Raw genomic sequence first — 27420 nt, 5'->3', positions numbered from 1 at the left:
TTAGGCATTTCCAATGCCACCAAACAGAACATAACAGAAAGGGGAGAATGAGGAAACTTTACATAGAGATTTAAGGGGGAAAAAAGCATTTTACATGAGAAACATGGTTAAATTTCAGGTGACACATTAGGGAGCTACACAGATCCCTTGCAATGAAATAGATCATTCCATTAGTCCTGCCTCCATTAAAAATCTCTGCATGTGCCTGTGAAAATATGCTGCTGTCACAGCTGAAAAAAAATCTTCCCAGGAGAACAGGAGAGGCAGATTCTGGGGGGAGGCACAGGGGAAAGCTTAAGCATGTGTTTCATTTTGGTTTTACATGTCAACAAACACTGGGATTTAATATAAGTCAGAAGCCTTCATTTCTGGCTGTGTCAGGCCTTTATTCCTGCTCTTTTCTACGTGCCATACTGGTTTTGGAGGGTGGCTCTGCCTAGCAGCACTCTGCCTCCCCCTCTGCCCTCATTAAAAGGCAGCAGCTTTGCTTTCACTCCCCACACAGGCTTTGCCAGGCACCTGCAGAACCACAGTCACCACCAGCCACTGAGAACCAAGGAGAGAGGTGACCTGCACTGCTGTGGCTTCCCACCCCTAGCTGCTGCCATCCCAGCAGGATGCCACCATAGCTCTGGCCCTGGACCAGCCCACATCAGGCACAGTCTTAAGTGAAGTGAATGTTTGGAGCTGCTGGAGCTCAGCTCTAATAAAGCACCTGACATTAACAAGTATGACATATGGGATGACAAACCCACTCCACTTGTGCTATGATCAGATGACAGTAATCTTGATGTTTATGGGGGAATCCACTGAAACCATTCTTAATACATACTGCTGTGCTCTAAATAAGTATTTAAACCCTTCTTTTAATAATTCCTAATGGGTATTTTGTACGGACCTAGTACCTTAACCATGGTGTACATGTATTTGAGTTTTACCATGTAAGTATTCTAAATAACAATAATATTACTATTTATAAGTTCGAACTGCTTTCTGAGTCACAGGATATCAGATTTATCAGTGCTTCATCTAACTAGAAGTTTACATTTTAGTCTTGCTAAAGAGGGTGCTTTTAGTGTCTCATAACATGGACTCCAGTTATGAAATACACTGAGCTAATTAATGAGTGAATGCAGTGGACCATGCTTAGCATCCTGTTTGGTGGGTTACTTGCCCAGAGGGATAGCATGTTTATGAACTCCAGAACAGGATCAAGCCCTCAGCTGGTGGGAGCAGCACTTCTCCCTTACTAAATGCCACCTCCTACCCCACAGACAGACACCTGCTGAATATTCCTTGTAAACAGCACTGGACAGGAAAGAGACCCCATCTGCATGGGGTGTCTGCGTGCCCCAGGCCAGCCCTGTGCTCTTGCCGCACACTCCCACTTGGATGCAGTCAGCCAGATAGCCACCATGGCAGCTCCCAGTGCAGCTCAACACAGAAGCCATTTCCCAATGGGCACATGTCCATGGGAGTCTTGCTCAGCAAGATACCTGGAGACCCCTCTTGGTAAAAAACCTTTTCCATTTCTAAAACTGCCAGTTTCACATTCAGTTGGAGAAAGATGTACATGCATGAACAGTAGCAATTCCCGAAAATGCTGCTGCTTCTCCTGTATCCACAGCCCCAGTGTCAGGGCTTTACAAGTGAGGCTTTCATCATCAGTCAGCTTTATCACAGCCATTCCCACATGGAAGCCAGCAGTAAAAATCCCCCAACCCTGCCCTACTTTAAAGACCAGGATGCAATCGCTCACTTATGACTACTTTACATGGAACATTACACCTTTAAATCATTCCTCCCCAAGCATATGTTTCTCTACAATGTTCATCCTTCAAAATGAAAGGGAGAAGCTTCTTTATTTTAAATTAACAGCATGTGGCAGGTCAACGCTTTAACGCCTCTGCAAATATCACTGCACACCGGGACATGTAATTGATGTTCCATGGCCCCAGGACAATAAAACTCCCTGTGTGCCAGCTGCAGAGACACTACCCTTCAGGATACTATGCCTGACACCAGCCCTTTGCAGGTGAGGACAATGTTCTTGCGTCTCAAGGACAATGCAGTAACTCCTCACAACTTGCGCAAAGAAGAATCTAATTCAATTTAACCTAAGACCTCATCTTTCACTAAGTGAAATAAACTTGCACTAGTCTGGATCTACCATTGCTGGTTTTCAGTCCAATAGCACTACCAAGATTTATTTTTCTCTACATATCCAGAGTTCATCCCTGTTGAGGATGGCAGGGCTGGCACTCAACAGCAGTGTTCTACCACACCAGCTTCACTGGAAGAAAGGAGTAAAGTGTCAGTTCTGGCCATTGACTTCAGAAAGTCCTACTCAAACTACTCTATGTTAAGCAAAACACATCCTGCATTACATTTAAAATAAATTGGTTTTCACTAAGAAGTTCATATTTTATAATGCAAAGACATATACAGCTGTGAAGACTGTTTATCAAAAAGCATCAGGTGCTGAAAAAAAAGGCATGTCCTGTTGGCAATTAAGAGAGCACTAGAAAGGACACCCACTAGAACCCAAAGCAAATAATTAACATGTAACAAGCAGTTCAATTATTTATCCAGTATAAATCAAAGTAGTTCCTTCCTATGCAAGGAATTTTAGGCATGGAGTACAAATGGAAACTTCAAAATTAGCATTAACTATTTTGTCTCTGGTAGAAAAAGAGGCAGAGAAAAAAAGAAGTGTTATGACAATCAGATGTTTTTCCACTATTCAAAACCACTTGGTTTTGGTCTCCATAGCCACAGCAATAGGAAAGCTTAATTGATACCACTTCTGCCATGCATCACCATTTCTACTGGTTAAACTGAGAGTGAAACGACCAGAGGAAAGCCAGGGATAACTCAACACAAGCTGGTGAGAAAGGCCAGGTCCAAGCTCAGTGTCAGGCTGCAGCAGAGCAGCCAAGGCAGCAGATACACAGGAATCAATATACCCCAAGATCCTGGATATTGCTCACTGTTGAAGCAGTGGCCAGGTTCTCAAAAGTCAGAATATCTGCAGTAGCAGATGACAAGTATGTTTTGCCAAGGGGTGTCAGCAATTCATATCCTCACACAGTGAGCTCTTGAGGTGCCTGAACTTCAGTAATAATAGCAAATGATGCCCTGTTTTTCAAACACATTCATCTGGGAACACTGTCCCCTTGTATTGGCATTTCAAATACATCTACTGTCAATAAGCCCACAAAAATAGTTTTAGGGAAGCGACCTTGCCTAAATACAATTCAGTTTTATAAATCATAGGCAATATAAATGTAATGCACAAATCCAGGTGCCTAGACATATTCAAAGACATTTAAAGAGCTTAAGACACACCTCCACCCTCAAAGTTTTGCACACGTATTTAGAACAGAAAACATTAATGCAACTTTCCTGAGAAAGTCTGCATTTGAAACCTCCTTGCTATTTTCTTCCCTCAGCATCCATCCAAATGTTTTGGAAAGGGAAGCAGGTTCAGCAGTACCTCCTACCCAAACCCAAGATTATGTCCTCTGTTTAAGGATCCGGCATGGAGAACACTTTGCTGGAACAAACAGGTGCCTCTCTGATGTGCAATGCTCACTCTTTGGTGGGATGGAGGACTGGCAAAGCCTAGCACCCCCTCCAGCTGTAAGCTCCCAAACAGAGCATGCCACCTATCTGGCAGCTCCATGGTGCCACATACAACACAGCCAAAGAAGTCCCTTTTTCTTCCCTACTTACACACCCTGACAGCATCCCAGCGATGAATCAGTGTTGCTGTGGGCATGGCATGAATTAACCTGAAACACAACAAGCCTACACAGTTGCTGGAGGGAGGAAAACACCATGCTTGAAACACATGTAAAGGTTACTGGGGTTCTGAGAGGTCAAGAAGGCAATAAAGGCCATGTTAATGTCTTTTATCACCTCCTCCCAGTGTTTTTAGCCTGCTTTCTTCCCCATCAGAAAATCAGGCATAAAGCCTGGAAAGCACTACCCAGCTCCTGCTCCCAAACACATCATTCACTTCCTACAGTCGGCACTTCAGAACCAAGTCTGGCAGCAGAGCTTGCAGATGACAAGTGGATGGATCTGTTATGGATCTGAACCACATCCCCACTCCTTGAAGCAGGCAGCTTTCTGCCCTCTGGTATTTAAGACATTTCATGTACATGGGACTTGGTGCCTTCCCTATGAAGGATGCCAACCCATTGTGCCATCCCTGCGGATGAGCAGACAGGAGTAACTTGGTCACTACCCACAGCAGCAGCAGTTCTTGAAATCTGCAGGATTATTGCTTTCCCAGGGTGGCACGAATGGCGGCCATTCTTCCCCAGGTATGCACAGTGCCAGGGAGAAGCACAGCCACAGTCAGTCCCCTGCTGTTCTCCTGGGCCCCACACACCCACAAGAGGCTCTGAAGTGCTGTGGACACACAAGTGCAGCCAGCACGGCCTGAGCCTGAGCCTGGCACCAGCACCATGGCCAGGCAGCTGAGTGTGCAGGGGGTACAGAACACAGGGCAGGAAGCCTGAGAAAGCAGGGGAAAAGGGAAAAAAGGGAGACTAACAATGAGCCTCAGCACAAATGCGTTTTTCATCAAAGCCAGGTAACAACTTGCAGCATGGAGGGAGAGATCTAGACAGATAATTCCAACAAAAGCATAAGTTACTCCCTAAAGCAGTAAAGGAGGCACCAGACGTTTTTGTATCTCCTCCATTCAATATTGGCTCTCATACTGCCAACGTACAACATGTTTCTCAGTCTTAGAAAGTGGTTGTAAGACTTAAAAAAGCTCTCTGAGCCTCCCAGAGCAATGAAAGGTCCTCATCTACTCGCACAACCAGCCAGCCTTTTGCTGCAAGGATGGATGAGATATGAGAGGAAGGATGATACATGGAGGAATGGCAGGAGGATGTTATTGCCAAGGGCTGCTCCTGCTCACAAGCACACACAGCTCCTTCTTGCCACCCAGTGCCACCTGGCCACATAGACACCAGACTTCCTCCTTCACAAAGGGAACTCTCCCAGACACAGAAGTCAGGCATCTGTCATGCCTAGAATGGATGCACCCCTGCGCAGACAAGGAGCCTGCAGAAATCCAGCAGAGATGTTCCACAGGCTGGTGGTGGCTGCCAGCTGTGGGGGGTGACTCACAGGACACCATGCCTAACTGCTTTAGAGCAAGAGCTGGGTGTTTCCAACAGCAGTGATCTCACTCAGTGCCACAACATCCACAGTGTTCCAGACTGGGAGAGGATCCGATGTCACCTCTAGCACAAGGCCATTTCTTCTTGCTGCTCAACAACCAATCCAAGCCCAAAGTGGAAAAGCACCAGGCTTAAAGTTCACTCAACATTAAACAAGGCTGACTTTTGATCCAGCTCAGACCAAGTTTTAGGTTAAAAGTTACTCATTCATTTTATTTAAACAAATCTGCCTATCTTTACTCCAGTACATTTCTAAGGGACAAATTTTTAAGCACTTCAGATGGGAATGCCACCACAGTCTCATGGGAGCTGATCTTAGGTGACCCTTCATCTTCCCTTTCCTTCCTTTCCTGCCAAAAGAATCCTTAACAGCAATGAACCCTGCTCTCCTCTCCACAAACTCCCCTCCAGGTTAACAGGATGGGAGGTTGGCTGCTACCATACTGTGTTTTAAGCTTGCACAAGCATCTGAAGATACAAAGTCCTGGATATCTCCTGACAACAGGCACACAATTTCCCCCCCATTCTGTCATACCAGTATCCCCTGAGGCTAAACTGGCAGAGAACCCTCAAGCCCTGGGTATGCTGGTTAGAATAACATGTAGGAAGAGCCACAGCACTTTAATATTAAAGCAAAGAAAAACAGCAGAGCAGCCCAGCAAAGTTGTCTTAAACTATTTCAGTATTTTTAATTTGCATTTCACTGGTCTTTTTGTTTGTGGTTTTTGGTTTGGGGTTTTTTTTCTAATTATTTTTAAGAATCAGGCCAGTTCAGCTAAGGTGGCTCTGTTCCACTGAAACACGTATTCTCTCTCGGATTTATAACAAATACGTGTACTTATATATTTACGTACATATCCTCATCTATTTTTGAGTTAAGTAATAATGCATTCATAATACAGTGATATTTCAGAAATAAAAGCTTTTTCATAAGCTGTCCAACATGCACGTAGGCCAGAGTTGTACGTTGTCAAAGGAAATTACTTTTACATGGCGTTAGCTCTGAATTTTTCTTCCTCACTCTAAAGTAACAAATATAGAAATCACTAGTTAAAATGCATCAGCCTGATGAATATTTTCTGAAGTCTGCCAGAACAGCAATTTAAGGGGTTTTTTCCCCAAAGTACAAGGCTAAAAATTATAAGCCTACCCCAGTTCACAGGTTCTTTATCTTGTCTGGATCTCTGCACAGCATTACCTGTAGGCATTTCAAGGAGGGGAAGCACCAGTACTTCAGAAACTTGCAGCAAACCTCCTATGCCATTTTCGGGAGGTCTTTAAAAGCTGACTGAACATCAGAGCTCTTCCAGAGGTCTCGGAAGATTATGGCCCAAAGAGGTGAAAAATCATTTGTGTGAGAGCAGGGGAGCAGAGCAGAAATTCCCCACACACTCGTCTGGAGGTGCTGGCTCCCTCCCCCATAGCCTTTGACGTGGCCAAGGCGCTGCTGCTGCTGCCAGGGCAGATGAAAGCCCCGTGCTCTGCTCTGCCTGATCCCACAGAGCAGCAGCCCCGTGCTCTGCTCTGCCTGATCCCACAGAGCAGCAGCGCTGGTGCTGAGCGCCCGTCACCAACCGCAGTGGTTCGTGTAAGAGCTGTGCTCAGAGCCCAGGGATGCACAGCGCTGCGTGGAGCAGGGGAGGGAGGCTGGAGGTGGGTATGTGTGCTACCCATGAGGAACTGGGTGCTTTCCTACTGTGTCTGCACCTCCAGGACTCTCCTCTTCCTCCTGGGAAATCTGCCCTAAGGCCCCTCGCACCCCTTCCAGCATCCACACAGCACAAGGAGATGCCCTAATTTCTGTGGCCTTTTCCCACAGTGCAGCAGCAGGAAGCTGCCTTCCTGCCTTGGTGAGATCCCACTGCCAGGTCTCCTCCGACCCTCCACTAACCTTCCTTCTTGGAAGTCCTTTCCTTATTTTCAGTTTTGGTCAGCTTTTCCCCTCCATCTCTCCCAGATCCACTGCATGCAGTGCTTGTCCTGGGCTCATATCTTCTGCTCACCCAGGTATTTCAGAGCTCATGTACAAGTCCCACAAAATGTTTCAAGTGCAAAGCAGTGTCTGAGATGAGTATCACTTGCCACAGGACCTCACAGAGAGGAGAAGCCACAAGTACACGGAAACAGGCTGCTGCCACCAGAGCAGCTGCAGAGTCACATACACCAAAACCCAGCTCCTGACAGAGCTGCCCCAGACTGAGCACTGGTGGGACTCTCTCTAAAGTATACATGAAACCACAGCCAAAACTAGCACATGGGTTCACACTGCACTTCAGCAAAAGCAGAATTAGTTGCTCTGTTCATCTTACACAACACCATTACATGTGCATCATCCCATTATCCTGAAGGGAAACTATTCTAGTACATGGTCGAAGGCTTTGCTTCTGGTGTCCACTTACCTGGACACCCAACTTGGAAAACCACTCCTAAACCTGAACACAACACACCAAAGTGCATCCCTATCCTCTCCTCTGCCTCTGAACATCTATGCCCAACACACAACAAACCCTCTTCTCCAACAGGCAGGCTCTACCCCTTTCTAAAGCAGGAAGGGGTGAGAGGCTCCCATACAGCCACAGGGAGCACTGAGGCATGTAGGGCGGTGTGTGCCTGTTTTTGGTTTTACTTCCCTATTTCACATGTGCCCAAAGGAAGAAAGGGAAGTCCCTTTTTCACTTCAGATATTAACATGTAAAACAGTGTAACTGGCAAGAGGGTGGCCAGAGATACAGATATTACAGACCAAATACATCACTTTGCTGGTTTTCAAATATCCATCTCTTCCAGCAGCCTTGCCATCTTGCAAGCCAGGCCTAACCAGGCTGCCTAGTCTGAAACCAGACTTAGTCACAGAGGGCTGGGTTTGACTGTTCAACAGGAAGACTTTTGAGCGTTTCAAAAGGGGATCAAGATTTTGTTCTGGCACAAAAGGAAGGTGACTCTTCAGTGCTACCAGTGCTCATTAAGAGAAGGAATATCACCACACAAAAGGTCTATCTGAGCTTGAAAGATGAGTTTGGCCTTGGGTTTCAGCTGTCCCAAAGGCAGGCACCCAGTCAAGGCCAACAGTCCCAGTCCCTGCTGCCTATCTGTGCCTTGCATATGCACGTGGATTTGCCCTGTGCTGCCAAAGCCTCAGAGAGGAAGGCTCCCATGTCCACATGGGATCCAGCTATTTCACCAGCTCTCCTGGCATCACATCCCAAGTCACATCTTTTTCCAGCGAGGAGAGGATTTCCACAGAGGAACAAGGAAGAAAAACAGAACTAAAAACCCCTTGTTTCTGTGCAACAACCAAAACCAAGAAGTTTTGCAGCAGAAGAGCTCCATGGCTGACCTGCTTCTTTAATCCTTTATTCTCCACCCAATCCCACCTAACCAGAAATCAAGCTGTCTCCAGTGTAGTTTTCTTCCTTCCCCATGAAAAGAGCAGCTGCCAGAGATGTCCAAGGCAATGGGCCATGCTTTTTCTTTTCCACTCACCTACCTCCTGCCAATGCTCCCCAGGCTCCATACAGCTGTCTTGACCTCTGTGCAGATTTTGGCTGCTCTCTGCCCTCTTTGGGACTGGAAGTTCAGCAGACCCCAGGCAGGCAAGCTGCTGGAACTCCACCACCCATGCCCAAGCATTACAGTTTGCAATGCTAAAGGTAACACAACTCTGGGAGAGAGAAGTGTTGCTCAGCCAGAAAGTAAGAAAGGGTGGTGCATTTTCCATATTAAAGATCAGGTTTTAAGTGGAGGAGAGGACATTAGCATGTTTCCAGCAGAAGAGGAAGTAAAGAGCAACAGCTGGCACTCTTGATGCCAGCAAGTTAAACATTTACAGAAGCAGCTGTACAATGAGGTCCTCCCAAACCTTCTTCATGCGTGAAAACAGCCATAAACCCAATACTTACATTTGCAGTTGCCTCTAAAAATGCTTTCTACCAAGTTAGCTTTCCCATGCATGAGAGAAAAATGGAGGCTCCAGCACCAGCAATAGTCGCTGCAATGGCTCACATGATACTCATCATCCTGGAGGGCAACAGCCAAAGGACTGCAGTGCTCTGATAAGGGGCAGGATGCCAGTGGGGAAGAGTGGTAGGGAAAGTAGTGGCACCACCAACAAAAGCACTTCAGGCATGATCAGCAGAGGTCAGCTGTGTAAGTAGGCAGCTAATTACTCTAACCTAGAGCCAAAGGCAATGTCCCCAAAGGGTTTCACAGAAAGCCCTTACCAAAATGAGCCCCAGTACACATCTCATATTTATTTTATGCAAGTCATAATAAACACTGGATATCAGACTCTTATCTCTGGTGCACAACCAATACGCATCAGCTTCTACAAGGGCTCCCACAAGAAGCAGAATATATGTTTTATTTCACTTTAAAGAGAAATACAGGATAGTTGCTAAGGGAGTATCAGGGAACCCTCCCTGTTTTCTTTACCATCCTCCCAACTCTGCATGTAACATGAGACAGCCTCAGTGCAAACAGCAGTGCCTCAATGTCTGTGGCCCTGTCACATTGAAAGCAGCCTTGCTCTTGCTGCAGACATGTGTAAGCGAAAAAGGGGGCAGGGAAAAAAAAATAGGAAGATCCATGATCATCACCTTCATCTCCAGGTTCCTTTGCTGTCCACAGAGGTTCCTGTCAATCCCTTCCAGGCAGCAGCAGATTGCCACGTAAGATCTGTAGGAGATGCCACTGCAGGCAGCACATCAGTGCTCTCCATGCAATTCTTCACGCTCCCATGTCCCCCTCTAGCCTAGGAAAGAAATTAAGGTGAAGACGTTAGACAGCCACATCAGACTGGTCAGAAACACTGGACAGGAGACTACAGCCACCAGCTGGGACCACACAGCAAATCAGCAGTGGCACAGAAACACCCAGAGCATGCGGAGAGTGCTGTGTCCACACCGTGTGTCCTGGATAAAGCCAACAATCAAGCTGGTGACATCTTGAAACATTACTTGAGTAAAACAGCACATAGAGCCTTGTTTTGAAGACAAAATCTGCTGGTGAACACCTGCTGGCTGCAGAACTCACCAGAGTCTAATGGCAGGAGCCAGGGTGAGTTGGTAATGCTGACATCAGGGCAGAAGAACTCACCCTTTGTGTTGGAGGATGGTTCTAAGGAGATCTTAAGAATGCAGCCTGTACAAAAATATGTGCAAAGCCCTTTAAGGATCCTTCTCCCACTGAACTATCCATAGCAAAACCTACTGCCTACTCTGACACGATGGAGTAGCGATGCACTGCAATTACCTGATGACCTTTGCTGGAAACACAAAAGAGCCTTTACAGAGCTTCTATTTCTAACCTCTCCCCTACTTCTAAAAGAAACTCAGTGTAACTGCAGCACATGTCCTAAAATCCTCTTAAATAAGATATTAATCACAAGACTGTTTAGCAAGCAAGAGCACACGGTCCGCTTGAGGAAACACTGGCTCCCCTAATTATCCTGCCCTGGGCAAGTTTCCAGTGTATGTGCATGGCCTGGCATATGTTCCACCCCGAGTCCAGCAGCTCAGCTTTCTGCTCTCAGTAGGGAGCCCAAGCACTTAACAGTTTAGTAAGAGGTCTCAAGATGTCCATATCCCAAATTACTGCCAGCTTGAACCATCCAAGGACCCTAACCCATAGCAGCACACCACAGCAAGGGAGGGAAAGCAGTGGGGAAAAAGTAAGCTTAGGTTTTATACATTTTGTGTGATGAAGAAAAGGAGGAAGATGGGGAAAAAGAGAGTAAAAAGCAAGAAAGGAGGAAGATATTAAAACGAGGGGTGCTGCTGCTCATGCAAAGAGACATTAGCACACAATGCCCTATCACGAGCACTGAGGTCCCACCAGCACAGGCTGGTGAAGTTTCCTGCCGGGTGAGACTGAGTGAAACTAGAATGATACTTGAGGGTTAGGTCAAACGAGAAAAAAAAGAAACAACTATCTGCTAGACTGAAAAATAACATTCTTTGTGTTTGCCAGCCTGCAGCAGTACCTCAGCATAGGTGCATCTTTGAGAAGCACCTCACTGAGCAAGGGGTCAGCCATCACAGCAAGTGAGGAAATCTAGACAGGCAGACCCCAGGAGAGCTGTAAGGCAGTCCAGGAAGGCTGAATGAGTCATGGTGAGCCAGAGCCCCAGCACATTTACATGCCAGGCTAGGAAGTCCCTGGCCTGCAAGCTCAGCAGGATCCCCTTGCTGCAGGCTGTGTTCCCACCAGACTTTGTGGCCTGCAGAAAGGGTGCATTTAAGTGAGAAAAATGATGCAAACAGGAGATAAAAGGGATGCAGAGAAGCACAGACAATTGAAGAAGCCTGGCACACTGGTTGTCCAGTCAGGCAGCACTTCTTCAGGGACAGCAGTTTTAAAAACATACAACAATCCACCCCTGGCTACCTGCTCCCTGCTGAAGTCTGCCTTGATACATGACTGGAAAGTGAGCCCCGAGGTGCCACCAGAGGCAATGCAACCTCTGCCGTGGCAGAAACTGGGCAGGCACAGAGTCGTAAGAGGAAGCACAGCAGCCAAGTTGGGGCCAAGGGAGCTTCCCAGCCATCCACCCACTCCTTCCTGCTAACAGGGCAAAATGCTCAAAAATATTCACCAGCATCTCTGGGAGGCAAAAGGATCAAGGATGTGCCCCTCACCAAAGCAGGACAGCAAGAGTGCCTGCTTAGGAACACCTCTGACAGCCCAGCACCCTCCAGATTGTGCACAGAGCCTATGCTGGGTGCTGAGAGCCACCAGCTGCAGGGTGGGCAGGGTCCCTTGGCAGAGCTTGAAAGCCATGAGCACAAGAGTGATCAGGTCTCCTTGCCTTCGGGTCAAACCAGAGTTTGAGAAATTCATCAGCACAACATTTCTACACTGCAAGTTTCCCCATCAGGAATACAAGCAGATAATTACTAAAAGAGACAATATCTTGAAAGATGACAAGGTTAAGTAGGGGCCCATAATTACCAACTATTTCAGAAATGTAAAAGTTTTCATTAATTTATCATTAATTCTTCTCCCCTCCTGAAACAGAGGATCTATTTGGAAAGATCCTGAATATTAAGTACCAATCCAGGTGAGTTTGTCTGCCTGAAGGGATTTAATACACTCTAGTAACATCCAGGCTCCAGTGTGACAGGTCTCTGCACTAATGGCCAGTAATCACCAGCCTGTGGGATCAGGAGGAGGAGGCAACTGCCTCCTCTGTCATTCAGCATCCCTCCCACTGGCAGTCAATGGAGACTTATGACTTATCTTCTTTCTACAGTGAGGAACTATTTCTCCTTCCCACCTTACCAGCTACAGCATAACCAATAGCCTGATGGATGCTTTGGCAGAGGAAAACATCCTGCTGTCTGTCGTCTTGTAAAAGAAATGGTGTTTGTTTATTGCTTAATTGTTAATGCTGATTCATCCCAAAGTTAGAAATCTTGCCACCACAACTCTTCCAGAATGCAATAATCAAAGCTCTGCCTGTCAGGTTAATCACAATTAAATGGAAAATCATTAAAGCCTTTGCAGAGCACCAGCCAGGAATGCCCCCAGGCCTCACAACACAGAGGCTCAGATGAGGGCAAGCATGGCTGGGAAGGCACAGACACTGGCTGGGGAGCAGGGACACGAACAATGCCACCACTGGCAGGGACAACTGCACCCTCTGGTCACATCAGTAAGATGAGAAGATGTGAGGAATAAAGAAGCCAGGATGGGGCAGGTCTACCAGACACAGGGGAGTGGGATGTGAAACCCAGACAACATCTCAGACAAGAAATGGAATGAGACACCGAAAAGCTTCAGACCAGGACTCATCCATGAAGACAACTAAGGCAAGGACTGGAAGGTAGGCTGAGAACAAGCTTGAGGAGGAGCAATGACTGGAGCAAATACTTGCTCTTGGGCCACTGGCAGAGCCCATGGCTCCCCTGGCTACTGGTGCTAACCAGCCAACAAATCATGTCTGCACAGCCTATCCTCCCCACCGAGGGTCCCTAGGGAGGACAATGTTTCATTAGCACTGTCTGTTGATCATTCAAGCAGGATGAGCCTATGTGGTGGACTTAGGAGCCCAGCCCTCTCCTCTATCCATAAAACACAAAAGAAGGACATTATAATCCTGCCCCTCCTTTTGTCACAGCATACTCCTTTCACACAGCAGAAGCATTCACTGAATGACAGCACCGAAATAACATTCTACATGGGTGAGGTTTTTTTCAATAATTTTTTTTTTTAAGGTGTAGTAAGTAAGGCACAAAAGCCAGATAAAGTCTTGGGAGAGGCAAACCAATGCTGACAAGGAAGCGATTCCTGCTTTGGTTTCTTTACAGTTGCTGTGAAATCAAACAAACCTTAAAATAAACTTCTCGCATCCCTTGTTGCCTGACCCTTGCACAAGGACAGACGCATGATCAGGTCTGCACATGGGCTAAGCTCTCAGCCACAGAACTCCATTTCATGGACATCAGAAATTAAGAGGAGAGAATTCCTGGCAGCTTCCCAGAAGAGCACCCAAAACTGGCCGAGTACCCTGTGCATGCCTCAGCTCCCCATTTACAGAGCTGCTTTCCCACAAACACACCATGAACTGCAGCAGCTCGGACATTTATGAGCAGCACCACAGAGGAGCATATTGGAAAACTTGTGTTTCTGTCCTTGAGGCAGGGCTTAAGTACACAAGTAAAGCACAACCTCAGAGCTGCAAAAAGGAGAATAAAAACCCCTCCAAACAACCACAAATACAGATCAGTTATGCACAATGAGCAAGGCAGCATCAAGCCAAGCAGCAGCTGTGGAATCATGCAATCAGAACCTGCAGCACACACACAAGTCAGATTTGAGCTGTATAACTTAAAAGCTGTCCTGCCTTCTGAGAGCCTGGCTCTGCAACCTCTTCTGTATTTCCAGGGAAAATACAGAAGTCCTTCCACTTTCATTAAAGATCCATTCCCTTTTATTAAAGCAAATTCTAGGACAAGTCAAGGGCTACTGCAGACCACTGGCAATTAATTCTGTAAGTTGGCAGCTTGTGCTTAAGCAGAAGAATGATCATCATCTCAGAGGAATTGGCTCTGTGCAAATACTGTGCCTTCAGCAGCACCACAGAAGACAAAGAAACCCAAAAACATACCTTCTGCAGAAAAGAAGCTCGGGAACCAAGGACACAGAGAGCAGCAAAGGCACTTGAGCAGTGCCTTAGTCATCTGAGATTGATGTGATCACTGCTGCCAGACCTTAACCTCTGCTACCCAGAACAGGGTACAGCCTCAAGGGCAGGAATTGAAAATCCAGTTAGTGATTGCTAGGTTGGCCACAGGCCTGGGGAGAGACACACTCAGTTATCAGGACATTATCAGGATACCCTAGAGGGGAAATCCCCTGCTATTGCGCTTTGTTCCCATGAACAGAGAAACTCACCTGTTGCAAGGCAAGCTGAAGCAGGACTTGGTCTCCCACACATCACCAGGATACAATGCAGCAACAGGGGCACAGCCAACCTCCCCAGCCACAGCTCAAGCAGGAGCTATTCCATGGCCATGGAGAGAGATGACCTGTGCAGGTTATGGCTGATCCAGTCTCTCACCCAGCCACAGTCTTGTCCCAGCAATGCCCCAGCAGGACCCTTCTTCCACACCTACCAACTCAGAAGTTTCTCATTGCTTACCCCGGGTATTGCAAAGACCAACATTTCCTGTTCAAACCCATTTTACTCAAGATGAACTGAACTTACCTGATCCTCCTCCCCAAACCAGAGCTAAAGATTCTCTTTCTCCAGTGAGCAACACCAAATTAACTTCTCCACAGGCCTTTTATAAGGGGGTAGTTTTTGCAGCTCATCTGCTCTGAACCATTATATCTACTTATTGACACAAACACACAGCTAATAGTCTCCTGGTAACTGGCTATAAAAAATTTCATTAGAACTATTGATAACACCAACAGCTAAATTCAGTTTTGTGAAAAATAATAAGTGCAACTACAGAGAAAAGAGGCAGAATGTATTTGGACATTTGGAGAGTGGGTAGGGGTTCTTGTGGGGGTATTTTTGGTTTGGGATTTTTTTTCCCAGGAGTTTGTTTTCATGAAACCGAAGGGAAAGAAGGCCAAGAATGTGGAAGGGCTAAAAGATGCTCGAGGACCAGAGAGACCCAAAGCTGTCTAAGACATGGCTGCTTAGGAATCTGGCAGGAGCAGAAAGGGGCTAGAAGGAGCAATACTGGAAGGATGAGAAAGCTAGCCAGGAATGTGGACAAAGGAAATGCTCTAAAACAACTTCAAGATTGTAAGACACAGCATTAAAACATGCCTGTGGGCCAATCTCAGATGAGGAGAAGCAGGATATGATCACCTTCTCACCCAGCCTGAGCTTTTCACTTCAGAAAAACAGCCAGTGATGGAAAAAGCAAGCCAAAAACCCCTTCCCACCAGCATAACCTGTGGTTAGTGAAACCCTGGCAGGTGGGCTTAGGGCAGCCATCATAGCCCACGCTCTCCAAAAGTCATCATCACCATCCCACAGTCTACAGCATCAGCTGGCCAAGAACAGCACGAGCTGGGGCTGCACACCCAGGGGAATGTGGGGGGCTGGCAACACGCTCACAGCTGTTCCCCCCACTTACTCGGAGCCCTGTGCAGCGTTTAACCACACCCCGCGTTTGTTTTCTTCCAGATCAGGGAGTTACAGCAAGCAGGGGAAATCCACGTGGGCAGAACGTGGGAAGGAAAAGCAGGGATCTTCTGACAGCAGCGACTGGTTCTCTCAGCTCAGCCCAGCCCCCGATCGGCTCCCGGCCGAGGTGCTGAGCAGGCTGAGCGCTGCTGAGACGGGCTCTGGCACAAGGGCGGTCCAGGGCTCGGCTGCGCGGAGCTGAGCCACGAGAAGAGCCAGAGCCGCCCCTTTCCTGCCCCGCAGCCTCGGAGGCAGCCACCCCACCGAGGGGCTGCGGTGCACGTGTGGCAGGACGTGACCTTCACGCCTGAGAACACCGCACAGATGCGAAGCGCTGGCAGCAGTAAGACAATGTTTAGGTGCACGATTAAGCATTTGAAACATCACCGGCAGGGCTCGACTAGCTGTCCTCGCCCAGCGTAAAATCTCAGCGCAGAGATCGCAAAGGAATAGCGGGGAGAAAAAAGGCATTTCTGCAATACCTCAAATAAGTGAGGCTTCCAGAGTGTTGTCTGTGTGAAGACAGATGGGAAAAATCAAGCCAAATTAATGCCAGAAATTAATTTTAAAAGTATGAGTTAATATGCATTAATTACCTTGGTACACTCCCACATCTGTAGCTATGGTAAGCTTAAATTTCCTTAATTTCCATTCACTTCCAGCATGAACTAAACAAATTTTAATTAAGATGGTCCATGCTGAAACTTAACACCATTTCTGACATCAAATTTTCTAACCATTCCTTAATTAACCTTTCTGAATTTTTCTCCTTAGATTGCATATGATCATCTAATTAAACAATCCATCCATGAATATCTAATAAAATAGTTACCCAACTGTACTCCCCTAGTAACTAAGCAAACTTCGTAACCTTAGAACATGTAGTTCATCTGAAAGAGATGGGTGTTTTGCAAAGTCATTTACAAAGTGGTAAAAAGTTTCCAAAACTGAGACTGGAAAGGGAGAGGGGATCTATATCACACTTGAAAATTAATTTGACTGTTACCCCAGGTGCAGACTTTAAGGAGTTCACCTCAATTTTTAAAAACACACTTCTAACCACATTTGAAATTGCTGAGCCACATCCACAGAACCTAAAATAATTGCCACTCCACACCCATGCTATGTTATAAAAGAATAAAACAGAAGAGACAAGTAGCAACTGCTCTGAAAATCAGCAGATAAATCTACAGAAAATTACATCCCATCCATGCAGTTCCCCCACCTCTCTGCACTGTTCTGACCTCTCTGTTAAAGCAGGCAGCCTGGCAGTGGTCCATGCACACAGGACATGGAACCACTGCCCAACACCAAGGCTCCATCACTTTTTCAGACTCCTCAATCCACAGGTAGCTGCTCAGTCTGCAGGATTCAACACAGCTGTTCTTTAAACACACATTAAATTAAATTTGAAGAGCCTAAAAATGCCAGTGATCCCTCACTTTGTCCCATTAGCAGAAACCCATCACACAAGGCATTCCAGCCGTTGCTCTTCCTTCCTCTCCAACTGGGGACTCCCACATCTCCAAAAATACCCTTTCATGTCACAGGCACAAGCAACACTTATTTCTATCCATTCCATTTTTGCCTTTGGAAATCCCCCTGCCTCCAATACTAAAATGTATCCTTGGGACTGTTTCATCTCTGTTCTCAATTCCTTCACCCCGAACGCCATCCCTGTCCAACTGAAACCTGCCCCTGCAGTATTTGTTGGAGGCAAGTCCTAACACATCACTTACTTCCCCACCACAATGGGTTCTGTTCAGAAAGGTGCAAGGCAGCTCCCCATGCAGCTACAGACTTCACAAAATATACATTATCAAGCTATGAAAGAAATTTGTTAAGACACAATCAGTCACTCTATTATGATCTTCCCAAGAAAGCAACACTCTCATGGACATAAGCATTTGTGGAAAATGCTTATGTGGAAAACTGCAAGAACACCTGTTAATGGAAAACAAGCTTCATATTCACAGATACCATCATGTGGATGAGAGCAAAATCCATCCAGCACCTTCCAGACTCTTATAAAACATGTAAAGTATTAGTCAGACTTGCCTGTGAAATACCAGCCCAGAGAAGCCAGAGCACAACTTTTCCATTTTTGCTACATTTCTGCTAATGGACTTCACTTACAAAGTGCCCAACTCCCTGACAATTATTTACACTGAACCTCTGCTGGAGAAATAAGAGCTGAAGAAGTACAAATATAAATTTATATAAAAATGTAAGCAATCCAAAAAAAAGAAAGTATCATAGAATCATCATAGAAGGTTTTGGGTTGGAAGAGACTTTAAAGATCATCTCGTTCCAACCCCCTGCCACAGGCAGGGATACCTTGCACTATCCCAGGTTGCTCCAAGCCCATCCAACCTGGCCTTAACACCTCCAGGGATGGGGTATCCACAACTTCGCTGGGCAATCTATTCCAGTGCCTCACCACCCTCACAGGGAAGAATTTTTTCTCTGTCAGTTTGAAGCCATTTCTCTTTGACCTGTCCCTCCAGGCTCTTGTAAATAGTCCCTCTCCATCTTTCCTGAGGGCTCCCTTCAGGCACTGGAAGGTCCCAGTTACGTTACCCTGAGCCCCTCCTTTTTTCAGGCTGAACAAACCCAATTCTCTCAGCCTTTCCTCACAGGAGAGGTGCTCCATCCCTCTAAGAATCCTGGTGGCCTCTTCTGGACTCGCTCCAAGAGGCCAAAGTCCTTCTGTGCTGGGGACCCCAGACCTGGTGGATGCAGCCCTCCAGGTGGGGTCTCACAAGACCAACAAGGAGATTTTTATCCCATCAATTACAATCTTGTACACCTAAATTTTTAATTTCCTTAAGACCCCTTGCAAGCACAAAGAATAACAGGACCACAGTCAGGTCACAGGGATAACCAAGAATAAACACAGTGATCATCCATCCCTGTACCAAAGTAAAATCTTGAATTTAGGAAGAACCAAACTGTGATGGAAGGAGATAAAAACTAAAATCAACTAAATAAATAAACATTAACCCAACTTAGTTAACAAAGGATCACACTCAAATTTTCAGTCTTGTTAGGCAATGCGACTCACAGCATGAAGGCATCTTCTCTGAGAAGTTTCTTTAATAATTTATTCATTTAAGATACAAACTAATTGCTTCTGGGATGCTCTGTGCCTTCAGAAGAGAGCAGCTCAGGCAACAGAGCTCTGCTTGCAGCCTTTCCTAAGGATTCTGTCTTGCAAAGAAATTTAGAACAAAAAAGTCATTATTCTGATGTTGTGCATTAAATGTTATTTCAAGGTAAAAGCAGGTCCTTGAGATTAGCAGGGGGAAACCAGGACCACAGATGTCTTTTAGTCCCCAGGAGATCCATTTTAGAAAGCTGTCATTGCTGCACAACTGCTGTGGCATTTTCTATTGTCATTCCATCCCAGTGAGGGTCATCACATTCTGCCCACACACTTGGGACTCTGCTGGCACACACAGGGTACTTGTAGAAAATCCACTGAACACAATCAGGTTGATTGGAACCCCTTTGATTTCCTAATCAGCAAACACTGTACCACAAAGACACAAATGCATATTAAAAAATTAATCACTGCTGTAAACAACTTTTATTTTTCTGCAAAATTTTACAGCTGAAAATCCAAACTGCTGCAGCCACTGTAAGCAGAATGGATGCAACATTTATGAAGGGAGCATTAGCTTGTTCCCAGTTTCCATCAGCTCTGGGAGTCCCAGGCACAAGCTCTGTGACAAACACCCACCAGTGACCAGGGATCAGTATGGGATGTACAGCCAGACAGATTGGCATCCTGTGCTGGGTGCATTCAGGTTCTCCACTTCCTCAGCAGCACTGAGGTACCAGGAGCAGCTTTGCTTAGCTCATTTTCAGTAGCTGCCTGTTCCCAGAGCTAACACACATCAGGAGCACAGAGAAACGTTAGCAGAGTCTGGCACAGAGCTCTCTTCTGCCTGTACAGACACACCGTTTCCAGGCAAAGGGGTCTGGGGCACAGGAGGCAAGGTAGAAAAGCAGAGGCCTCCTGCACTTCAGCATCCTGTTGTTAGAAGGAGGGATATTATGTGCAAACAGACCTTTTTATTTCAGCTATTTATAGAAAAAGAAACAGCAAGATGCTGTGTTGCAGCTTTCTACATCAACCTCTGAGAGCAGAGGTTGCGAGAACTTGTGAGCAACAGACCACAACTAAACATTCAAGACCATTGGATGACTTTGTGGCAGAGCTCTTAATTTCAGACATCCCAAGCCAAGCACCCCAGGCAGTTTCCAAATTCTGCAGAGGGACCAGCAAACCCAAGCTAGGCAAAGGCACCGCTTGGAGCCTGCTGAGACAAAAAACTACAGGAATGACCTCCTCTGCTCTGATTTCACAGACAGAGCTCCTGGACACTCATAGAAACAAATTATGTCCCATACCCAAGATCTGCACATGAACATGCTGCTGTACACACACTCCACCTGGAAGGACCTTTACCATGGCCCAAGCTACTGGTACATGCTGGGAAGCACACGCACACCAGTACACACACTTCTCCTTGCTTCCCAGAGTCCTTCAAAGCAAAGAATCTATCCTGCAGAGCTGAAATCATAATGACAGGTAGAAATGGGCTTAAGTGCTGCTTTAAATCAGCCAAGTCACTGCTTTGCAGACACGGTTCTGGACTCTCCTTTTAATCATCGTTCACTTCGTCATTCGGGGAATCAGCAGGAAAACTCACCTGCAAGTGGAAAAAGCAGATGTGCATTCACATTCAGTGCCATCAGTGACCCACAGGGAGAGATTTTACAGAAGCTTCAGGTTCACATCTCACTAAAGGCTGAGCTGCAGCACACATTCAGAAAGGCAATAAACCTTCATTTTTGCCTAATAGCAAGTGGCTCAATCATATAAGATTTCCCAAGGTTTTTAATCACACAAGTGATTAGAGGATCTGATAACGATGATCCCTGCTGGCTCAACATCTAAGAACACTTTATACAGAAAGCATCTCATTTCATCTCCTAGTTTTTTCAGCAGCACAATTGCAATTAAAAGAACATTCAAAGGAACCACTTGTATTTCACACTTCACTGACAAGCTACCCAGTCAAGCAGCACAGACTTCAAGCACATCTGAAGCCACCAGGAATGCTCTTCAAACACAAACATGTCCAGCAGCTGGGCCACCTTACCCTAGGAAGCAAAGTCTGTCCTTGGTGAAGCAGTTATAGTGAAAGCTCTAAAATGTAGGTCAGCATTCTAAGAAGGGCTATATGGTTAAGACAAAGCATCAGATTGATTCATAATGCTCTCTGATTGCTAATCCTGTGCAGAATTGTGATTTACATCACTCTTCCAAAATCTGAGGGCTATGGAAAAGGTCTGGATACTTTGTAAATGATCATCAAAACAATTCTGTCAGACCTTTTACACTGCTCTTTATGAATGTTGAGTAGAGAACAGGAAAACAACATTTTCACCAGCAGCTGTGCACACCACTGAACCTCTCCTGTGGAAAGGGACGAGGACCATGACTCTGCAGCACCATTTCTGTCCTTCCAAAAACTGTCAATGCAACAGAGCAAGGGCGTGAGGAGAAGCACTGGCAGTCAAAGAACTTGAGTTCAAACATCTCCTCCACATCAGTCAGCTTGAGAGCAAAGGGAAACACAACCTGATCCATTACTATCCCCTGATTCCTCCAGCCCGGAGCAGGACAGGAGCTGGGTGAGACTGTGCTGCCCAAGTGCTCTGGTTAAGGTGTCTGTGTGGGCAGTGTTGGGGACACACCCCCTCGGCGCAGAGCTGCCCTTCAGCGCCTGCTTGTCCTCCGACAGAGGCCACAGGGACATAAGCCTCTGAATACACAGTAATCTGCTCCTGCAGCAGTTTCCCTTGCACCGCTGTCTCAAGGACAGTTAAGATTCAGAACATTACTGGCTGCATCTGCTCTGCCCTTCATTAGACCACCCCTGCCCATCTCATACTGGCACCTCTAATTCCTCTCGTGTATTCCCAGCTCCTGCAGGAAATGACTCTGCCAGCAGTCACTGCAAAACAAGGTTTAAGTAACTCACCTATTTTGTCCCTAGAAAACTAGGTCTCCGTGAACAATGATACACCTACATTTCCACTCTTTGGTTTTAACCAAGTTAAAGGGCACAAAACCAGCAGCCACCAGAGCAGGCAGCCTGCTCAAAGCCACATCAACAAATATTTTTGTGTCCAGGAATTAAGTTGATATGATCACATATTCCTCTTTCCTGAAACCTAACCTCACATTTGCTGTCAGCAGGAGACACATACACGCCAAACTGAGCACTGCAGCTCAGTGATAATGTGGCAACTCACTAATGTGCTGATCTCAATTTTCAGGCCACGCACCACTTTTGCCAGAGGCACACGTTTCAGCAGAGGACCCCCCAATGTTCCCACAAACCCACAAAACACAACTCCTTCCACCGTACCTAGCTTACCTAAGAGAAGCAACCATTAAATGAGAAAAGAAAAGCAGCACATAGATTTATCTGGAGCCAAGCTGCAGCTTTGCATGGCTGTCCTGTCCCCAACACTGACAGAGCACACACCTTGGCACTACAGAGCTGCTCATCCCTGCAGCACCATCATCCAAACAATTTATCTGCTAAACCAGAAGAAAACAGATGATTTGTCTCGACTCAGCAGCTGCATCACCTCCAGAGCAGTCGCTTATGCCCAGGTGAGGCAGTCAGCTGCCCAGAGCAGAGCAGACCTGGAGATGGGCTGCCTGCCCGCTGAGATTCCCACATCAGCTGACTCCAAGCCCCCAAGCCTTCACCCTCCCACATCAAGAACTGCAGCTAACAGGAAAAGTCTGCCTCATTAGACACTCTTGGCCTCCATCCCAGGGGCCTTTTGGGGAAGATTTTTCCTGGTAATATTCTTCCTCTTGGGGAAGATTTAGCATCACTTTTATCTATATGAGCGCAGGTATTTAAAGCTCCACTTCAGCCTTCCCTGACACAGTGACCCAGGGCACTGTGATGAAACACAAGGGATAAGTGTTTGTTACCTTATTTTGTCCTGAACACCAGGAGCTGAGGACAACTTTCCAGGATGCACAGCCAAGGTGAGTACAATACTCAGTTTTTGCAGCAAAAGCTGAGGACAGAAAGCTGTCCCTTTCCCCCTCGGTAACACACCTTATGTACACTTCCCCCGTCCTGCTGGGGTCTCCTTCCACTGACTCCCCTCTGAGAGCAGGAGGATGATGCAGCCTTGCATCACAGCACTCCCATCTATTTAAAGTTATCCCAGCTCAGAAAAATTATTCCAGGTTAGCTACCAGTCTTTAGGCAAGTGCAGTCCTGTGAGTGTGCCACTAAAGAAGGAGTCACAGAGAGAGAGTTAGACTCATTCCTCACACATTAATAGGCAGCTCTGGTTTCTCACTCCCTCACAGCCAAGAAAATCTCCTGCTACATCCAGCTGCTATCCCATGGCACCTTTCTCCTTGCAGATTATTTCTGTTTTGACACTGTCAGTGATTAGATCCAGTTGTGGCAAGCAGATATGGAAACAGCATAAAGCAGCAGCAGTTCCCACTCCTTCACCCCCTGGTCCCCATCCACTGCCCTGATTTACCGGGGGCTCATAAATGCAGGAACATAGACTTGCCCTGAAAGACTAGTACGCAGCAGCACAAAAAACACGCTACACATTATTTATTCTCTCTGCAGCCTGACCTGCTGTGTGCTATTAGAGACGAATATAGGTACTTCTAAAATTATTCACATAGTAAATCCCTTGCTACGACTCGCGGGTCCCTGCGGGCTGACCCAGGCCAGCAGGGATCTGTCAAATTCAGGCGAGGGTGAGCACAAACCGGAGGAAGGCAGGAGCCGGGGTCTGCCTCATCCCCCGCCCATCCTCTCTCCCGCGGTGCCGCCACCGGGCGGGCTCCGCAGCCACCATGTGCTGCCAAAGCCCCGGCGGGGAGAGGAGTAGGAGCAGGGGGGGCAGGCAGCCCGGGCAGCCGCGGCCATACACATCTGCCGCTCTTAGAAGTTTATACTGATGGGGTTATAAACATAAATAATAAGAATTAACAGAAGTTACGCCGCAGCGGAGCTGGCGCTCGTCCGCCCCACGCTGCCCACCGGAGCCCACTCGCACCCGGGGGCCGCCTAACGCCGGAGCCGAGACCCCGAGGGCGGCGGGACCAGGCCGGGCGGGGCACGGCCCTTCCCGCCCTCCCGCAGCACCTGCGACCCCGCTGCCCCTCAGTCCTGGCTCACCGCCGACGCTCGGTCGCTCATTCACCGCCAGCCCGGCCCCGCTGCCCCTCGTTCACCGCCGGCCCTCCGTCGCTCACCGCCAGCCCGGCCCCGCTGCCCCTCACTCACCACCGACCCTCGGTCACTCACCGCCAGCCCCGCCTCGCCGACCCTCACTCGGCCCTCACTCACAGCCGCCGCCCGCCTTTGTTGCCGCCGCGGCCGAGGCATTTAAAGCGCTGAGGCGGGGGGAGGCGGGGGCCGCCGCGCGGGGGAGGTGCCGCCGCCAGCCCGGCTGCCTCGGCGGGCAGGGGGCATCCTCCTCATCCTCCTCATCCTCCCGCCGCTCACGGCACAGCTGCGGAGAGGAGGAGCGGCTGCCCGGGAGCAGCAGCCCCCGAGCCGCCCCCCAGCACAGCCCGGGTGCTCCATCCGGGCTGCGGAGCGCAGCCCCAGCCGAGGGGGCTCGCTCGGTGCCGCACGCGGCTGGGACAAAGTGCCCCACACCCTGCAGCACCCTCGGTGGCAGCCCCAGCGCCGGCCCTGTGCGCCCGGCTCGGGAGCTCTGTGTGGAAAAGCACAAAAAAGCGATCGTACCCCGTTACAGACAGGGGCAGAGCCCCACGCTGGCAGAGCTGCCATCTAACTCCATCACTATGGGCTCATTTCGAATATACACTGCAGATACATCAATACTTCATTAACGAGCCGCAGGCAGCTTCCCCCAGCACCTATTTCAGTGCTGCCCAGGGAGAGCGCTCCGGGCCATGGCTCCCTCAGGGCCCACCCTGCACCCCAGGGATGCCCACATCGTGGAAAATGGGGTGCATGGCTAATGTCTGGCTGCAGCTGGCTTCAGCCTTTAACTCCTTTTGGCCTCTTCTCTGTCAAACAAAGTCACAAGCAGGGATCAGTGCATGCAATACGTTTTGCCAAGCTATGTACTAATCAGGCTCCAGGCAAAGTAACCTGGTTATTGTGATCATAAAAGTTCAAACTCTGAGCTCTTGCCGTGCAAGCCAAAACAAAGGTCCTGCTTAAATCAGCGCCGGTCCCCACTGGGGCTGCAGAACACAGTACCACTGTACCTATCCTGGCTGCTGTGCTTCCAATGCTTAACTGGAAAGAGCAAGCAAAATGTATCTGGGGTTCATCCATGTTTTTCAAACTTGAAAGGAGTTGGCTTCTGGTGTGGGGTTATATCCTACAAGTTTGTGTCCAAAATCAGCATCTCACTACGCATTACTCCCACCTTGGCTGCAGATGATGTTCCCTCACACATCCCTCTCTGCTCCCACTGGACGGAGCAAGGTCTTCACAAGGGCTTTCCAGCATCAGAGAACATGTAACACCTGCAGAGATACATAAAGTATTACAAAATAAACCCTCAGAAAATAAATATCCCACAGTGCTGTTGCAGCATTCAGGTTCCCATTGCAACCCCGTGCACTCCCCGGGTACTCCCGTTATGGCTGGTACCAGTCTGAGCCAGGTGCTGGGGGGAGAGCTGACAGGGGAGAATTGTGGCTTTCATGTGCAATGCAGCCATCTCCTGGTGCCTCTCCCTGGCTGCAGAGGGGCTGGATGGGATGTTCCCTGCAAGCAGTTTGATGCACTGCCCAGGAGAATCAGGGAGGCAGAGCCTGCTTGCCTGGACAAGGTGCAGGACTCAGGTTCTGGGTGGGTTTACACACCCTGTGCCCTTCAGAACCCTTAGCTGAGAGCGCTGCTCTTGGAGCATGACCACTGGAGCTGGGGGTTCACAGCAGGCAGACACTTTCCTGGACAGGCAAAGTGGTTTAAGGCACTTTCTGGCCTTTAAAAGCTCGTTAAACCGTACATATGTGCTGAACCCGAAGGCAGATGAGTTCCTGTGGCTCTTTTGAGTAGGGACATAAGTGAGATGGGCAGCTGGCCAGCCCACACTTACCACTAATTGGGGTATGTTTATATGGATATTTGCTCAGAAAGGTCTTAGCCTGGGCTGAGATCCTTCACTCAGCATCTTCTCAGTTCTTTTGCACTTAGACCGTGTGGAGGTAGGTACCTGCTGTCAGTGCAAGGAGCTGCACAAAAGCCTCCTGCCCTCCCCTTCAAGGCTCCAGGTCAGGAACACACGGGCTTGCTTTCTGCCTCTTCTCTCTACTCACTCCCTTCTCGCTGGTCCTTGGCTCAATTGCAGATTCCCCTTGTGCTGTGCTGCTTGCAGAAAGGAGCATAATTTAACAATTTTACCTGCCTGGATAGTACAGAAATCCTCAAACCACTGTAACACTCCCCCAACACACACACACACACACACACATGAACTGCTCATCCCTCCCTTCTTGCTGTAATGAGGTTTCAGACCATAAGGGTACCTGAACAGGGACCACCCATAGTAGAGAAAACCTTTCCCCTACCTTTGGAAACTCTTACAAAATCTGCAGATAACCAAAAGCAGTGTGCTGGAGCCCAGGAGCCTCTGGGGGGTGAACCTCACCCACTCACCTTGCCATGCCCCCAGGCAAGCAGCACAGGAGACCACAGGGAGAGTGAGGGAGAGCATCCAAATTCCAGAGGGCTGTGCTGAGCTGTGCTGGCTTTCTCAGGCTCATGACTCCTACCTTCCAGCAGAGCTTCTTTCTGGAGAACAAAGCTGGCATCAGCATCTTCATCCAAGTAATTTTTTCCTATGTTGCAGAACAAGCAGTTCAGGGGAAAGTGCTGGGAGTCATAGTCACCCCTCTCGATTTGTCACTCTAAAGAGATGGGCAGAGTCAGAAGAAGAACAGCATATAAAGGTGGCTTTTGTCCAAGCATCCTCTTGTCCTGTCCCAGCCACATCCCAGGCCAGTTCCAGGACTCCTGTACCACCCCCGGCATTGGCAGCTGCTGCTGCAGGTCCCAGCACTAGTGATTTTCTGGGCTGTATGTGTGTGACTTCTACTCATGACTGAATCAGTGGGGAAGGGGCACACTTACCTGTGCAGTGCAAGAAACATCATAGACCAGCACTCAATGAAGTGATTAATATTTATGCTCTGTGCCTGCTAATATTAGAAGTTGAAGAACAATACATAATGCTTTTATGGGGGTTTTAAACAGAATCTTCCTCAAAGACTCCTTCCTTTACCAAGAGGTCTGTAAAGGTGGGTTTGAGTGGCTCTTACATGAAAAAATATTTTGTCACATCTTCAATTCCTTAGCTCTTTGCTTAAAGCTCTAATAGCTTTAGGATAAAAAGTTGTCACTTCCTCAATTGCCTGACCTGACTGTCCTTGAACTGCAGGGAAGCCACACATGCTGGGCAGAGTGGTTGCAGGGAAGTCCCAGCGTGCTCAGGATGTGCATGAAT

The 27420-nt window shown here is 47.8% G+C and overlaps 1 protein-coding gene across 4 annotated transcripts in view; it reads right to left on the bottom strand.

The window, feature by feature from the left end:
* Positions 1–24371, bottom strand: part of ST6GAL1 (ST6 beta-galactoside alpha-2,6-sialyltransferase 1) — a 44616-nt gene extending 20245 nt beyond the window's left edge. Inside the window, exons 1-2 of one of the 4 annotated variants that reach the window (XM_048314064.1) lie at positions 24234–24371; positions 9800–9954 (exon numbers count right to left, since the gene is read on the bottom strand). The gene's annotated coding sequence lies outside the window, so the exon portion shown is untranslated. Of the gene's footprint in view, positions 1–6402; positions 6494–9799; positions 9955–23601; positions 23705–24233 lie in introns of those variants that run through there. The other 3 variants (XM_048314066.1, XM_048314068.1, XM_048314069.1) reach the window with 3 other exon arrangements.
* Between the last annotated feature and the right edge of the window lie 3049 nt (positions 24372–27420).

The sequence above is a fragment of the Corvus hawaiiensis genome, chromosome 10 (genome assembly GCF_020740725.1).
Source record: "Corvus hawaiiensis isolate bCorHaw1 chromosome 10, bCorHaw1.pri.cur, whole genome shotgun sequence".
In the NCBI taxonomy this organism is placed as follows: domain Eukaryota; kingdom Metazoa; phylum Chordata; class Aves; order Passeriformes; family Corvidae; genus Corvus; species Corvus hawaiiensis.
Note: the sequence above shows the minus strand (reverse complement) of the source record. Positions and strands in the feature narration are given on the sequence as shown.